The following is a 15,753-nucleotide window of genomic DNA, read 5'->3' as shown; positions in this document are numbered from 1 at the left end:
CCTCTAAAATAATAAACATACCCCAAAGGAAAACCCCTGCAGCCATCTTATCAGTTCTCTCACTGCAACAGAAACTGAAATACAATTTGCATAGTCACTGTGGTTGGCTAAAGAAAGCAGGTTCATGTAACCAATCAGAAAGCTAGAAATTGGGCAATCATAAGGGGAGAAATTTTTAATCTGCCCGGCAACAGCCTAAAAATAGAAACAATATGCGAGTATGAATCCCAGAATAGATGTGACTATAAGAGCAAAACCACCAGCAAAAACCCTTTACTTTCTTGGGGGAAAAAGATGCACCTTGCATTTCATCATCTAGAATATTAAACTTGCAACTTTTTCTTACTAAGTGGCAGTTAAAGAAAAATGGATGCTAAGCTAAATTAATGGGACACTTTCAAGTTACATGCCATTATCCATATTATTTTACTTATATACATATGTGTGTGCATGTACATATATATTTAAGCATTCTTTTGTCAGGAGAAAAATTAAGCACTTTAATCATAGTTCTTACATCTCTAAACCTCTAAAAATCTCTCAAATCTGAACACCACTGCATTTTTTCCTATCACTTTTCCCCTGCAATCATTTGAGAATCTTACTTAAGGGTAAAAGACTATTTACTGTGTATTAAAAATACAAAGATTAAATAATTTATCAAAGCAGATCTCTAAATAGGGTGGGGATTATGCCTTATTTATTTTTGACACAAACTTGTTCCAACATACAGTAGTGTCTTCCATATGGTAGACATTCAATAATTGTTTCCTCAATCAAACTAAAACAATTCCTGTCAGTGAGGAAAACAAACCATCTTATTGTATATGTCAAGTAAAAGTTAAACATGTAAATACATAATCTAAAATACTGCTATCTTTGGTTTTTCAATTTTGTCTAATGTGGGATAATATTAAAGTTGACAACACTTGACTTTTCTTATTCTGTCACCCAAATAAAAGAATGTTTTTCATCATTCTAACTTTCCAACCTAAGTATGCTTAGTATGCATGTTTCCTTGTACATAACAAATTTACTTTGGATAAATTTTAATTCCTAAAGATGGCAAACAATGTGCAGTCTAATGTAATAACTATGAAGATTATGGGCTACTGAGGAATGACCAAATTTAAAAATAAATAAATAAAAAGAAAGTAAAGAGAAAAGGAAAAAGAACTTTTTAATTTCAAAAATTTAAATTATAGCTGCTGAAATGAAAGGCTGGTTAGACAATCAAACCATATTAAAACAAATGCTATTTATCAAATTTCATGTTCTATACATTTCTTACATCAAACCCTCCATCAGTATGTTTTAGTGATGTAGTAAATTAACTTTAAAATGTTTTCTTTGGTCAAAAAATGAATTCATATATTTGATACTAGGAAAGTCTTAAAAAGTTCATTATGAAAATTACATGTAAAGGACTTATTTTAATAAAGCTTAGAAACAATGTCTCTAAAACATATAAGAACGCAGAACAGTTTTAAGTAACAAAAAGAGCTCCTGTGAAGGATGAAGAAACATCAAATGAGCAATCTATTGAGTAGTATATCCTTTTAATCTAGACATTTAAAGATAGCTAGATTTTAAAATTAAGTTTAACCATGCCTTTTTAAAAACATAAATACTATTATTTTAAACATTCGTCTGAATGAAAAGTAACAGCTTATTGTCTTCACTTTTCTTAACGTTGTATTCACGTGACTTCGATATACAGATCTAACTACAACTGTATTCACATCTTTAAGATAACTTAAATATTATATGTACATAAATCTTGTTTACTTATCTGAACAAATAAACTATGATCCTCATCACAAAGGAAAGCAGTATGAATTAACCTACGAGTTACAATTAGTGGGGGAGAATATAACAAATGGGTCAAAATTTGATAACAAGGCACAAAAAGTGGGAAAAAGTATTTTGTAATTCCAGATATGTAAGTCAAATATCCCTTTAGATATACATCTGAGCACTTCATATTTTCTTAGGTATTATTTAAAGCAGTTATAATACTTTTTAGTTTTACTTACACTAGCCAGTATCATTTCAAGAGAACAGAAAAAGCATGAGGTTTGCAGAATATTATTCAAAGTAAACATTTTATCACACACCAATAGGAATTTTGGGGGGATTGAATAATCAATGGCACCTTAGTGTTAAAAATTAGTACAGCAACTAAAATGCCCTGGACAAGTTTAGATGCGTTCCAGAAACATCACCCTCCATCTCTCCATTCTCTGCCCCATCTGTAGACCCTCCCCTCCAACAACCCACAGGAATTTAAAATGTCAGCTGAGAACCAGATGTTCTTGTGGCCCTAGCCTATGGGTACAGAAGTCTAACTTTAATAACAAATATAACTAAACTAAAAGAAGAAACCTAATCTTCTTTCATATCCCAGAGGAAACTCGAATTCTTCTTTGTACCTATAATTTTTCTCTTCTGTAGCAAAGCAATATTGCTAGTATGTTATCCCTTTGCAGCTCTAACTAAAATTGTATTTACCACAACTTTTTGAGCTGATCTTATCTGCAAATCTGTATCTTTCTTCAGTTAGAATTTCAGAAAAAAAAAGCTATGCTTTTGATAACAAGATCTCTCCTGGGCATACAACTCAGAATGGACCAGCACCCCCCACCCCCCAGGGAGCAAAAAAAGAAAAATTACGTTCCCAGTCTGAAATCTTTCTGGCAAACAATACGTGAGAATATAATCTACTTGCTTCAGGCAAATGTTCCTAAAAAGCTGAGTTAATACAGGTTGGGCTATCAGAAGCTACTATCAAAAGTTTGTAATGTATTTTAAGAAAATACAGAGTTCCTTTACCCCAAACCAAGGATTATCACTTTGTTTCCTCTTTCAGAACCTAAAAAAAATCTGCAGATCTCACCAAAAAACACTATACTTTGGAAACTCTCTTAGCCTCTCTCCTCTTAACCATCAGACCAAATGAGCTGATGTTTTCCACACATTCTATGAACATACAATTGATAACCACAAACATACTGAGATCTCATGTTCTTCTACTCTCATCTAAATCTGTTCATATTAGTTGTGCTTGTTACTGAATTCAGTTGTATGTTTCTACTTTAAATTACAGAATACAATTAAACTTCGTATAAACTGATGAAAGATGAATGCAAAAAAAAAAAAAAAAGCTGTTAGATCTGTATCAGTAAGAGAATAATGCAGAAAAAACACAGATTGGAGAGATTTGGGTTAGGCAAATCATTTAAAATCTTTAGGTCTAAAGTTTTCCATCTGGAATAAATGGAAAACAAATTAGAAGACCTGCGAGAATACTTATATTTTGATTCTTAAATAAAATTTTAATAAATTCCACTCTAAAGTCCACTGCTCTACTGAGAAATGGCGAAGATAGCTCGGTGTATTCATGCATTTATCAAATGTCTACATGGTCACTATTAAAGGACAATTTTTAAGACACTAAAGAAACAATGTGATTAAAAGTATAAAAATATAGCCAAAATTTAACTGTTACAACATGTAGATTTTAACATAAATGTGGGAAAAAAATATAGGCAGTAATACTATGTGTGGTCATCTTTCCACATGAATGACCATGAAACTTAGGAGAAGTACTCTATTTTCCATTAACTACCATCTCTCCAGTATAGACTATTCAATCCTAATAATCAAAAAAAGGCTTTCAGATGTGTGATTACAAATAAGACCTCTACAGAGCCCTTACTGTCTTCCTGATAGGGTTAGTACACCCAAGTTTTATGAGCCAGATTTCTAAAAACTGACTCTGCATAAAGAATAACTCAAATTTAAATGGAAGGGAAAAAAAGAGTATGCCTTTCTTACCAATCTCAATTTCAATTGCACTTCTGCTCATAACCCTATTTATAATTCAGTTAGTTACATCCACAAGACTTCACAAGTAGTTGCTTAGAAACAGCAACATGCTGAGTTCAGGGCTACTGGAAATCTGGCTGTCTGCCACATTAAAATATTTAACTGAGCCTAGAGCCTCCAGAATTTAAAAAAGAAGAAAGGAAAGAAAGGGGGAAAAAAAAGGAGGTGGGGGATTAAAAAAAGCCCAAAGAAATACAATGATAAATGCAATACACCACCAAGCTCTTTTCAAGGGTTCACAAATTCAGAATCAAAGACCTTATTTTGGTATTTTCAAATATTTGTTATATTTCTCTAGGAAATGTTTTATCATCTTTTAAATGTTGGAATAAAGAGTCTGGAGCTATTCTACTGGAGAACAGAAGAAATGTGATTAGCCACCTCACTGTTAATGGCATAACAACTGACTCAATAATATACTGTGCAAAGAGTAGCCCCAGTCTGTAGGAAAATGACTGAGACTTCCTACGCTCGATCTTGAAGGCCCAGAGACAAAAAACTATAGGTTCTCATCAAAGTACTCTATCCCTGTAGGCCTGGTTAAATACTAAATGAGAAATTTTCTACCCCAAACTGCACTGTTTTTCCATTTTAAACACCTCTAATAATTAAAAACTTAAGCATATTCAGAAATGTATTAACAACCTAAAAATTAACTGTCATTTTTCAACAGAACCTAAAAAGGCACTGAATATGTTTCAAGACTCATTTACTGATAAAAATGAAAATTAAGAACATAAAGACTGCTCCTTTAGCTGATAGTGGCTACTTCAAACCAACAGGAAACTTCACATTTAGTAGTAAAACACCATAGGCATTTCCACTAAAGGCAAAAACGAAAGTGTAATACTATATTCACACATTTATTGTTGTAGAAATCCTGACCAAAACAGTAAGAGTTCAAACAAAAAAGATATAAAGAAGAAAACATTTAATTCAGAACAGCAAGAAAAAAAGGTATCTAGAAACATTAACATATAAGAAAAAGATTCATGAAGCTATGAAAATATGTGAAATATTAGAACTATGTTGGGTATATGACTCAATGTAGAAAAATATCAAAGGCACAGAAAAGTACTACAAGTAACCACACGTTTTGAGAAATACGTGAAAGATAAAAAACATAGTGGGGTTGCACTCCAGCCCTTCCCAGCTGGACCTTCCTTCCCTCCTCTGCTCGCCCTGTCTTCTGTGAGTGCTGATCTGCTGATCTTCAGATCTTCCGTGCACACCAGGCACTGCACTCAGTCAGGGTGCCTCGCACGTGCTGGTGGGCTGCAGGTGGCAGCTCCAGGCTGCGCCACCAAACAGCCGGGGCTTGCGGCCCGGGGTTGGGAGGCGGGTCTACTGCACAGCGCAGTGGCAGAGGAGCCGCTCCCAGTTTAAAAAAAAAAAAAAAATAGCGTAGTGGTATGGAATTAGTTCCCAGAATAAAAAAGAACATCTATTAGTGAATAAAAAGGACAAAAAATTCAAAAGAAAAGTAAAAAAAGAATCAAACAAGTAACTCATTAAGTTAGAAAAAATGTTCAACTTCAAAATAATCAGGGAAAGACAAAACAAAGAGAAAATACTTTTTTTTTTTTTTTTTTTTTTACATCAGATTGGCAACTACTTATTGTTAGCAATAATGTACAGCAATGAGTAGCACCATACACTGCTGGTAGAAGACTTCACTGTCATAACTATTTTCAGGAGCAAATAAGCAGGAACTGTGCATCACTTTGACACACCAAAGACACTTTGAGATGTATCTTAAATACACTAATAATATGTTTTAAAAAGGTAATGTATCAGGATACCTACTGCTGCACTGTACTAGCAAACAATCAAATTTAACAGCCATCACTAATAGTTAAAAAAAAAAAAAAAATACTTCAGCATCCACAGTAAAGAATAAAGAACACTGGGCTTCCCTGGTGGCGCAGTGGTTGGGAGTCCACTTGCCGATGCAGGGGACACGGGTTCGTGCCCCGGTCCGGGAAGGTCCCACATGCTGCAGAATGGCTGGGCCCGTGAGCCATGGCCGCTGGGCCTGCGCATCCGGAGCCTGTGCTCCGCAGCGGGAGAGGCCACAACAGTGAGAGGCCCACGTACCGCAAAAAAAAAAAGAATAAAGAACACTAAGAAAAGTAAAGAATGTGGTAGATCTCTTTTAAAGGCATGAATATTAAGTGTACAAGCAGCTACAGAATTCACAGTACTTAACAGTACAAACACTGAAACCAGACATACCTCTTTGAATATGGTATGATCACTCCCTTGTTAAGTTACCTGTCCAAGATACTTATTCTCTCCTTGCCTCAGTATCCTCATCTACGAAACTGAGACTATTATAATGCCTGTCCTCATAAAAATGTTATGGGGATTAAATGAGAACGTAAGTAGAAAGTTCTCAGACATATAAGTAGTCAATAAGTGTTTCCAGTTTTTATGCAATTATGTTTTAAAATGCAAAATAATATACTTCTAAACATTTATATATCTCAATATATAATCTCTGAAATATCTCAAGTGATATTTCAAAGTCTGGAAGGATAAATGCCAAACTAGTTACAGCAGTTCACTTAGGGAGAAGACAGTAGAATACATAGACTTTCACTTGGACTTGCTATATCAGTTTCAATTTTAAAATGAAAACACATTCATGTGATTTTTATCTTAACAGTTAAGCTCATTCCACTTCCCCCAATCTCTTTAATGCTAATGCTAAACCAGGGCAGCAGTGACATTTATGAATGTGGAAAGGGTAGTGACCCACACAAACCCAGAAGAGACAGGGAAGGAAGGCTACCATTCAAAACACAAATTCCCAGCATATGCCATGAGCAGCAAGTACCACCTCCTTCACAATCACTTGGGTCAGCATCTACCCAACATAAAATAGGGAAACTCAAACACAAAAATGAGTACAATCAATTAAAAATTCAGGGTGGGGGGGTGGGTAAGGATTATACAAAGGAAAAACAGAAAGAAAGGAAGCATAGGGGATACACCCAGAAGCAACAACTTTCACCAAAGAGGATTTATAGAAAAAAAGAACTGAGAAAAAAAGGAGAGAAGAAAAAAATTCACAGATCCCCCCTCCCAAAAAAAAGTTTTCCATAGAAAAGGCCTACTAATTACCAAAACAGACTAAATTAAAATAAGAAAAAAAAAAGTTTTTAACACTCAGACATACTGTGTTAAGATTTCAGAAAACCAATATGAATAAATACTAATATCTTAGAGTTTTTTAAAAAATCATTTTTAACTACAAAGGAATAAGAATTAAACTGACATCAGACTTGTCATCAGCAATACTGAATGCTAAAAGAAACAACAATATCCTCAAAGTTCAGGGGAAAAGTTATTTTTAGCCTAAAATCCTATTGCCAGAAAATCAACAAGGATAGAAAAACTAAAGGTATTACTTCTGAGCAAAGTCTGAGGAAACAGATTATTGCTAACATAATTATATAAAGATATACTACAGACTCAAGACAGCAAAAGGCCCTAGGAAGAAACTCAGATAAGGGAAACAGCAATGCTCCATAAAACAAGTAAAACTCATGGGCAGACCGAAATAACTGAGGACCCACCATCTTTAAAACAAATATTCTGGAATCAAAATCCAAGATAATTACAAAATGGGAGTTAATGGACTTAGAGATTGTGGAATATGGCACAAAAATAAAAAGAACTATCATCTAAAAATAACTTAGGTTTCAAGCTGGGTAAAATATAAATATCATCAAATATGTGCTATAAAAAAGAGACATACCTTAAAAGAGCATAAAACGTTGAGAACTAAGAGGTGAAAAATGATACATGAGGCAAATGCTAACCAAAAATACAAAAAAAAAAGTTAAGTATACATATAAAGCCTATATGTAACATATTAAAAAAAAGTTCAAATTGAAGATCAAGTAATGGGACAAAAAAGATATTTCTAATTAATAAATGGTACAATCCACTAGAAACATTATCTTTGATGTATCTAAATAATATCGCTTCGAATAACATAAAGAAAAAACACGTTTTTAAAAATTCAGGAAAAGACTAATAAATCCACAAAGACACACCTTTTTCTAAAATCTACAGATAAAATCAAAAGTAATATTAAAAAATGCATTTCTCAATTAACATGCTAGAAAAACAGAAAAATAAATAGAATTGTATATCAAAAAACCCAGAATATGAATTTTTTATGAACAAAACCAACATACATTAATATTGACTGTGCATGTGGTGACAAGGAAGTCATAAATTCCAAGACCACCCCCCCAAAAAAAATTCCCACAAGGCCACATTCTCTGGCCATAACATAATACATTTAGATAATAATGAAATGAGAGGGAAAGTTATCTCCTTATAAATTAAAAAAAAAAAGAAAAACAAAACAACTTTGGATTAAGGAGGAAATCAGTGGTAAAAATAATAAAAACGACAAAGTATTAACAAAATACAACCCAGGGAATTCAACTAAAATGATACTCTGGAGAAAACCTTAAATGCACGTATTAATAAAAAAGCACAAACTCAAAAATGCTAGTAAAAGTTATAAACCCAAAGCAAGTAATTACAATAAAAATGGAAAATTATGATGGGAAACTCAATAAAACAGCAAGCAATCAATGAAACCAAAAGCCAGTTCTTTGAAAAGACTACTAAAAGGGGGAAAATATTGCAAGGAGAATCTAAAGAAAGCATAATAAACAATACTAGAAATCATGAAGAAAATATAACTACAAATATAAGGTAATACTCTTGGTTCAAATATTTAAGTATATTAAATGTTATCAATGGAATACATGAAAAAGACTGAGGGATTTTAACTTACCGCAAACTCAGTAAAATTCAACAGTGGGAGGAGGCTGCCAAAAATGTCAATGCAAAGTTAAACTGCAGAAGAGAAGTACACAGTCAGAGGAAAGGGATATTTTTTAGTAATACATTTACTTATGAGCATCACAGATAAAGAGAGGCTTTTAAGAACAGCAGGATAAACAAGTGGATGACCAGGCTAAAGAAGGGCCTAGAACAATGTAGTGTATGAGGAAACGTTGGAAAACAGAGGATATTTAGCCTAGAAAACACAAGGGAATTTTAATGGCTTTCTTTAAATAGTGCAGATCTGTCATGTAAAAAAGATAGATACACAGAGAAAGAGACAGACACAAGGTAGAGGGCAGGAACAAAACAATGAAAGGCCAATTTTGTCTCAAAATCTGCAAATGTTAATTTTTTTCCAGATATCCAACAAAAGAAGGAACTGCCTTAAGAAATCAGAGCCTCTCTCTTCTGTCATTAGAAAGGTTGACGCAGAAACTAGATAATTACCTGCCAGAAATACCAAACAGTAGACTCCCATGCAAAGTGTGATGTTAGAACTACTAGATCACTTAGGCCCATTTCACTTTGAAGATTTCATAAGTCTACACTGCTTGCTAAATAAATTTTGTTGCCTAAGAGGAACACAAAAACTAAAAATTCAAATTTTATCCCCCAGATTTTTGGATCACGCACACCCAACCTCAGCAGTCTCAAAGATTACACATCTTTATGCTCATGGCCTTTATTTTTTTGTCTTACCTGCTTCCTTTTAGGTTTATTTCTCTATAGACAGAATACTCCTCTGTCTTACTTTCCATCATCTTTCTCTTCCATGACCCCCAACTCTAATACCAATCAATAAATTCCTCTGTTTTTTGGTCTAACAACTCCTTGCCTCTTTACCTATATATATATAAACCAGTCAGTCTATTTCCACCATCTTCCCAGCCCAATATTCTCCTAAACAATGGCTCAAGAAAAGTCTGAAAATATTTCCCAACCATGCTCTCCACACCAGGAGAACACATCCAACCTCATTCTTCCATCCAACCTCAAGCACATTAATCGAAATTTATATATTTCTACTATCAGCATTTCTCCAATCCTAGTGAATTTGTTTACTTAGAGGAAATACACCCACAAACATACACTTTTATACTTCAACAGAACATACATCAAAACAATCATTTTAAAAATCCCAAGCAATATTGTCAAAGGGCGACAGGAAATAGTTCATGCCCCTGAAACATGAGTGTGCCTTCTATCACAGCTGGCCTCCAGTTTTTTTTAAGTACTCAACTACACAGTAGTAACAAATGACGAGCTACCTTTCAGAATCTAGAGAACTGAAGTCCCACCTAAAACTAACACTTTCAGTTTGCAGAAAGAACCTGCTATTTAACTCCCAGAGAAGGCAAAGGCAGAGAACTGCCTAATCTAATTCATTTCCTCCACTTCTCTAAACTAGCCTCTCTAAACTACCACTAGAGTGGTAGCCTCTAAACTACCACTAGAGTGGTAGCCTCTAAACTACCATCCTTCGTTTCATCCAACTTCCTCACCTCCCCACTCTCATCCCCCTAAAATTATTATTAGATCAATCAGTAACATATTTTATCATTGGCCATACTGATATCAGTATGCATTTCTTTATAAACATAAATCTTCATATCTTTACAGTAACGATTATATATTCTTTATTTTATATAGTTTTTTATTTCAATGAGATTTTTTGTATGCAATTTTTCAGACATACAAAAAAAGAATAATATAACAAATGCCTATGTACCTTTCACCTACCTTAAGAAATAAAATATTAGACTCAATGGAATTTCTAATTAATACACTCATGTTAGTTTTAAATTCTTAAATTCACTTTGTAAAATGGTGATACATTTAAATATGTGGAAATGGAAACGATGAGGGTGGTAGAGAAAACTTGACCATGTTTTATATATATATATATATATATATATATAAATAAATATACATTATCTAATGTATGCCAATGAGCCCCTTGTAAAAACATAAGCATTCTGATTTTGATGAAGTCAAAGGGCTACATTTAAACTAAAACTTTATAGTTTAGTAAGGTTACAAAATGTCATCGCTCCGTATGTACCAGTTGGTGTCACTACAACGGAGAACACAGTAACAGGACTATAATGATGAGAGACCTAAAACTGATTTCTATGTAATGTGAATATATTGTATGCATGAGTAATGTTCACATATAACACCCACTGTTAATTTCAATTCGAACCTGAGGAAAATTAGAGAAGGTGAAAATAATATTTTTTTAAAAATCAAATCCAAATATGACATTCAGAATCTCCTGAAAATTAACATTAAACAGTCTAGTAATCCTGGTATTACTAAAACTAAAACAAACAAAGAAACACTTCCCAAAGGTGAGAGACAGATGTAAGGCCTGAGGAGGGAGGGGAGGCAGGAGGGTTATCACAGAAAAAGGACCTGAATCTCTTACCTGTGGGCAGCTTGATACTGTGAAAAAGATTTCCTCTTCTGTTAACCACTGCTACTCAGTTCATCTGTATAAGCATTAAAAGCTAATGCAGATTTCTAGATCAGCCTTTTTGAGCCTGAATTCCTCTTTTGGTACATATTCATTAAAAATAATAATAATAATAGGAATACAGTAGATTGGCTACATATTAAAATTCCTTTCAAACAGTGGTTCACATCTGTTATGTAGTTTGTGCAGCAAACATCCCATCAGCCACAAAAGCCAGAAGACATCAGACAGCGTGTCAATGAAGCTCACAGAACACTTAACATACATCTTCCAAAGGACTGTTGCAAGTGAAGATGCCTAGAATCAGAATTCTTTTGTATGGCTTTCTATGCTGCCAACTATTAGGTCTGCAGCAACTGTGTGCAGTTAGGTACCTCCCACATATTACCCAATAGTATCAATAGGCATGAATCTGTAAAAGCAGAATAGAAACTTAAAAGGCTTATAGCTTCTTACTATTCCACATATTCACTGGCAATTGTTCAGGTCTCAGTATTCCTATTCTAATGCATCAACTCTGCTCTTTCAGTCCAAAAGGCTGCATTCTTATACATTCCAAACAGAAAATCCATGACACATATTATTTGCTGCCCTAGTACAGCCAGACTGCAGTTACAGCTAGCTGGCGCCAGAAAGAACAATTTACATAAAGCAGTCCTCATTTCATGACCAAACTAGAGAAGAATACTGCTGAGTAAACCCTCCCCCATTCGTTCCCCAACAGGCACTGACTGGTTCTAGAATATATCTAGTTATCTATTTATTAATATGATTAAAATCCAGGTAATAAGAAAAAATCAACTTGTAGTTCTTATATAACTGAAATCCCACCTCCACCCCACCAAAAATATTTTTAACCCCCAGAGATATTCAAAAGCCTTAGTTTATTTGTGGCATGGGCCACTATAATTACATAAATCCAATGACCGCTATTTTTAACAATCATTAAAAATATAAACTATAATTCATATTAGCTAAAAGCTGTCCTCATTCTACTCTACAGCTGCCTTTCAAATTTAACTAATCACTAAAATAGTAAATGATCATTAAATAGATGTGTTCTTAGAACCAAATTGCTTTATGTTTCACCAAATATAACAGGACAATACATCTTCAGGTATCACTGTTGTGATGTTTAAATAATTCAACATATTTACCACTAGTTAATACTACTAAAGCATGCACTGAATATCAAAACTCAGGCATGTTATATTACAAATATCTACACAAGAACATATTTTGTGTGGTATATTCTTTTTTGAACCTAAATCATTTGTGTATTGTTTTAATTGGCCAGATCTGACTGGGCAAGAGTTGAATCATTATCTATGAAAGTCCTCTGTTTAAAATTTTTTTATAGTTACTTTATGACCTACTAATAAATAGTTCTATACCTCCACTTCTATTTTTCCACTACTTTATTGAGTTTAAATATATTAAATTTCATTTTCAAATAATAAATGCGAAACTAGTTTAGTGCCACATCTAAAATGGTAATAAAATGAAAAGTATTTAATACGCTAACTTGGGTTATCCAAAATATGTTCCTTATTTTTTAATCTTATTTTCAGCTGTCTTAAAACATAGGTCTTAAATTATCCCTATTACACAGTAAGGATAATAAGGCCCTAGATAGGGGAATGATAAAGTTACATATCAACAGGAATTGGTGGACTTCTTATATGTGGATAATCTTAAATGTTACCCACATTATCTTTGATAAGCAGTAGTAGATTTCCGATTACACAGTAAGGATAATAAGGCCCTAGATAGGGGAATGATAAAATTACATATCAACAGGAATTGGTGGACTTCTAATATGTGGATAATCTTAAATGTTACCCACATTATCTTTGATAAGCAGTAGTAGATTTCCTCAAACAACTATACTCTCTTCTTAGGATCTGTGCCCCCACCAGCGGCAGATGAAGGTACAGGGACAAATGCATAATAAGATGGTGTAACTTCACATAGTAGACCCTGTATAAGCAACACTTTGTGGGAGGAAAGGTCTTATACCAAAACAACAATTGATCATAAAATCTCAGAGTTGGAAATCATCTAAGTATTGTATTCCTTCCATTTTTAATTTTGCTTCCTCCTTCTCTCTTTCTACTTTATACACCCAACTATTTGAGTAAAAGTACTTTAAAATCAAAGGACCTAAAATCCTTTAGTCCATCAGAAAATATAATGTTAATAACAAGTATTTAGATACTGTTTTTGAAAGTCAAATAAGTTAAACAATCCCCTCACAATGAATTAATCATAAGAAGCTCAAATCCTCTACAGCCTCTGCTTAAGTGCCAACAATGGAAGTTACCAATCTAGCTGAGCGTTTCTCAAACTAACAATGGTAAAGACCCAATGTTTTATTTCCAATCCATTACATACCAATATTCTTGTAAAATACAATGAAAATGAATTATTTGGGGAAAAAAGGCATATAAATTAAGCCTTTTTCTTATTTGATCTGATATAAAATTATTTTATTAGACTGATGTGAAATTTCTAGACACTTTTTTTTTTCCTAGACACTCTTAATTTCAGTTATCTAATGGAGAACCAGGAACAGATGAACTGATGAGAACTGACCTTGAACTGATCCACAGAACACATTCTGAGTAGGGCTCACCTAGGCACTACTTATCCCATCCTACCCCCGGCATTCTCAATCTCTCAGCATGTTAAGCATCTCATGTTTACTTCTCTCTTCCTTTTTTCCCTGCCCCAATGTACACTCCTTGAGGGCAAGGGATATTGTGTGCCTGCAATCAAAACAGTGTCTGGCAAATAACAGGGGCATAATAAATATTTGTTAAATTTGTTGAATCAATTGATCAATTCACAGTCCATTTTTGTTCTCACTCTATCATGCTGCCCTAGCACAAATAAGAATGCTTGTTTTGTCCCCTTTAGGTTCTTTAAAGTCTTCAATTTGAGATTTAAACACCTTGCTCTCAGGCATTTTTACTGTATTATCAGCCAGGTCCCTAACAATCCCCTCTCCCTAAAGATCCTTTTCTAAAGTATCCAGTACCCCAGATTTCCCCCCCAATTTCATAATGATTGAAAAAAGAAACAGAGAAAAAAAAATCTGTGCTGGAGGAAACCTTGTGAGGAAAAATAACCAATCTTACTCACACTTAATTTGTATCACACATACACTAGGTACTTTGTTATGCCCATTTAAATCCCAGTATCAACTCTGTATGGTACTTTATTCCCATTTTAAAGATAAGAAAGCTAAAGTTCTGAAAATAAGCAACTAGCCTCATCCCATTAAAAAATAATGCATAAGACCTATTGAGCACTTACTGTAAATAGCCATTATACTTTGAGCACTATTATACGCTTTTCATATAAACTTCTAACTAGTGAGTGGAAGAACATGAATTCACCTTGACTCCAAAGTTCGTGTTCTTCCCTGTAGTCTAACCACCTCCCTTGTTTAATGGTCACAGAATGGCAGTAAGAGCTTAAATAATTTATCCAAACTATACAACTACTCACTAGCAGCACCAGAACTATCACTTCTATACTAATACTTGCCACTGTGCATGCGATGATACTTGTATGTCAGCAAAAGAAACACCAGTCAGATGACTCCACTGGGCAGCAGTGCCTGGTTTACTTCAGCAGGGAAGGTAGAAGCCCTCAGGAAGATGCAGAAGCAACTCTTTTCTCCGGTGTTAAACTCCCCCCTTCATTAAACTCAAAGAAAACTCCCTCCTTCATTAAACTCAAAGATTCGTTGAGTCAATAAGCACTATTTTCATCATCTCCATATTCACACATTAATGTCCAATAACAGACTGTTACAAATTACTAATGAGAACACTTAGTGAAAGTTCTAACCTGAGCAATTTATTAAAAATCCCTTCTTTGAATAAACTTTAAGCTTTCTCCCAAATCACTTTCTCTTTCGGGAGTGTAAGAAGTGGAAAACAGGGGAGCCCATCAGTGTTTCCTATGCAAGTTGACCGGTTTTTCAATTTTTGCTAAAGCTTTCTCTCTAATTTGAAAGCCATTTTCCAAAAATGAGTAAATTTCTTTTAGCACTTCCCTAGAGTTACCTATGTCATGGTATTACATGAATGCTAAGAAGCTGGCTTTTACTCTGGAAAATGTGGAATTCAAATTTAAATCAGATCATTATTATACACCGCCAACGTTTCACAGATCATGAAGGTAGTCTTCACATAGTTGAGATGGTCAATGTTTTGTAAACAGAAGTGAAATTTTAACAAAAATAACAGCCTCTGAAATTATCTAGTCTAGTGCAGTTAAGAACACTTTCTTTTAGGAACTTACTCATTTTAAGTGCTAAAATTTCTTAGCTCAATCAATTTAGGCAAAAATCTTTTATAAAGCTCATTTCATTTACCTGTTCAGGAAACTGCACATCTTGAATATAATTTAACATTTTTTATTCAATATCATCACTAAGAACATCAAGTCAACAAATAGTGATGTCTTTAATAGTGATAACATGTAAAGAAATGAGAATTTAT

The 15,753-nt window shown here is 33.8% G+C and overlaps 1 protein-coding gene across 4 annotated transcripts in view; it reads right to left on the bottom strand.

Moving 5' to 3' along the window:
- The window catches only part of ATF7IP (activating transcription factor 7 interacting protein), a 127,758-nt gene that overhangs the window by 90,779 nt on the left and 21,226 nt on the right, over positions 1–15,753 (bottom strand). Inside the window, exon 2 of one of the 4 annotated variants that reach the window (XM_089920342.1) lies at positions 8,711–8,772. The exons of 2 other annotated variants lie outside the window; for them this stretch is intronic. The gene's annotated coding sequence lies outside the window, so the exon portion shown is untranslated. Of the gene's footprint in view, positions 1–21; positions 3,150–8,710; positions 8,773–15,753 lie in introns of those variants that run through there. One more of the 4 variants, XM_022577642.2, reaches the window with a different exon arrangement.

Source organism: Delphinapterus leucas, chromosome 11 (assembly GCF_059928025.1).
Source record: "Delphinapterus leucas isolate spDelLeu-1000000601 "Yukka" chromosome 11, BTC_Dleu_Yukka2, whole genome shotgun sequence".
In the NCBI taxonomy this organism is placed as follows: domain Eukaryota; kingdom Metazoa; phylum Chordata; class Mammalia; order Artiodactyla; family Monodontidae; genus Delphinapterus; species Delphinapterus leucas.
Note: the sequence above shows the minus strand (reverse complement) of the source record. Positions and strands in the feature narration are given on the sequence as shown.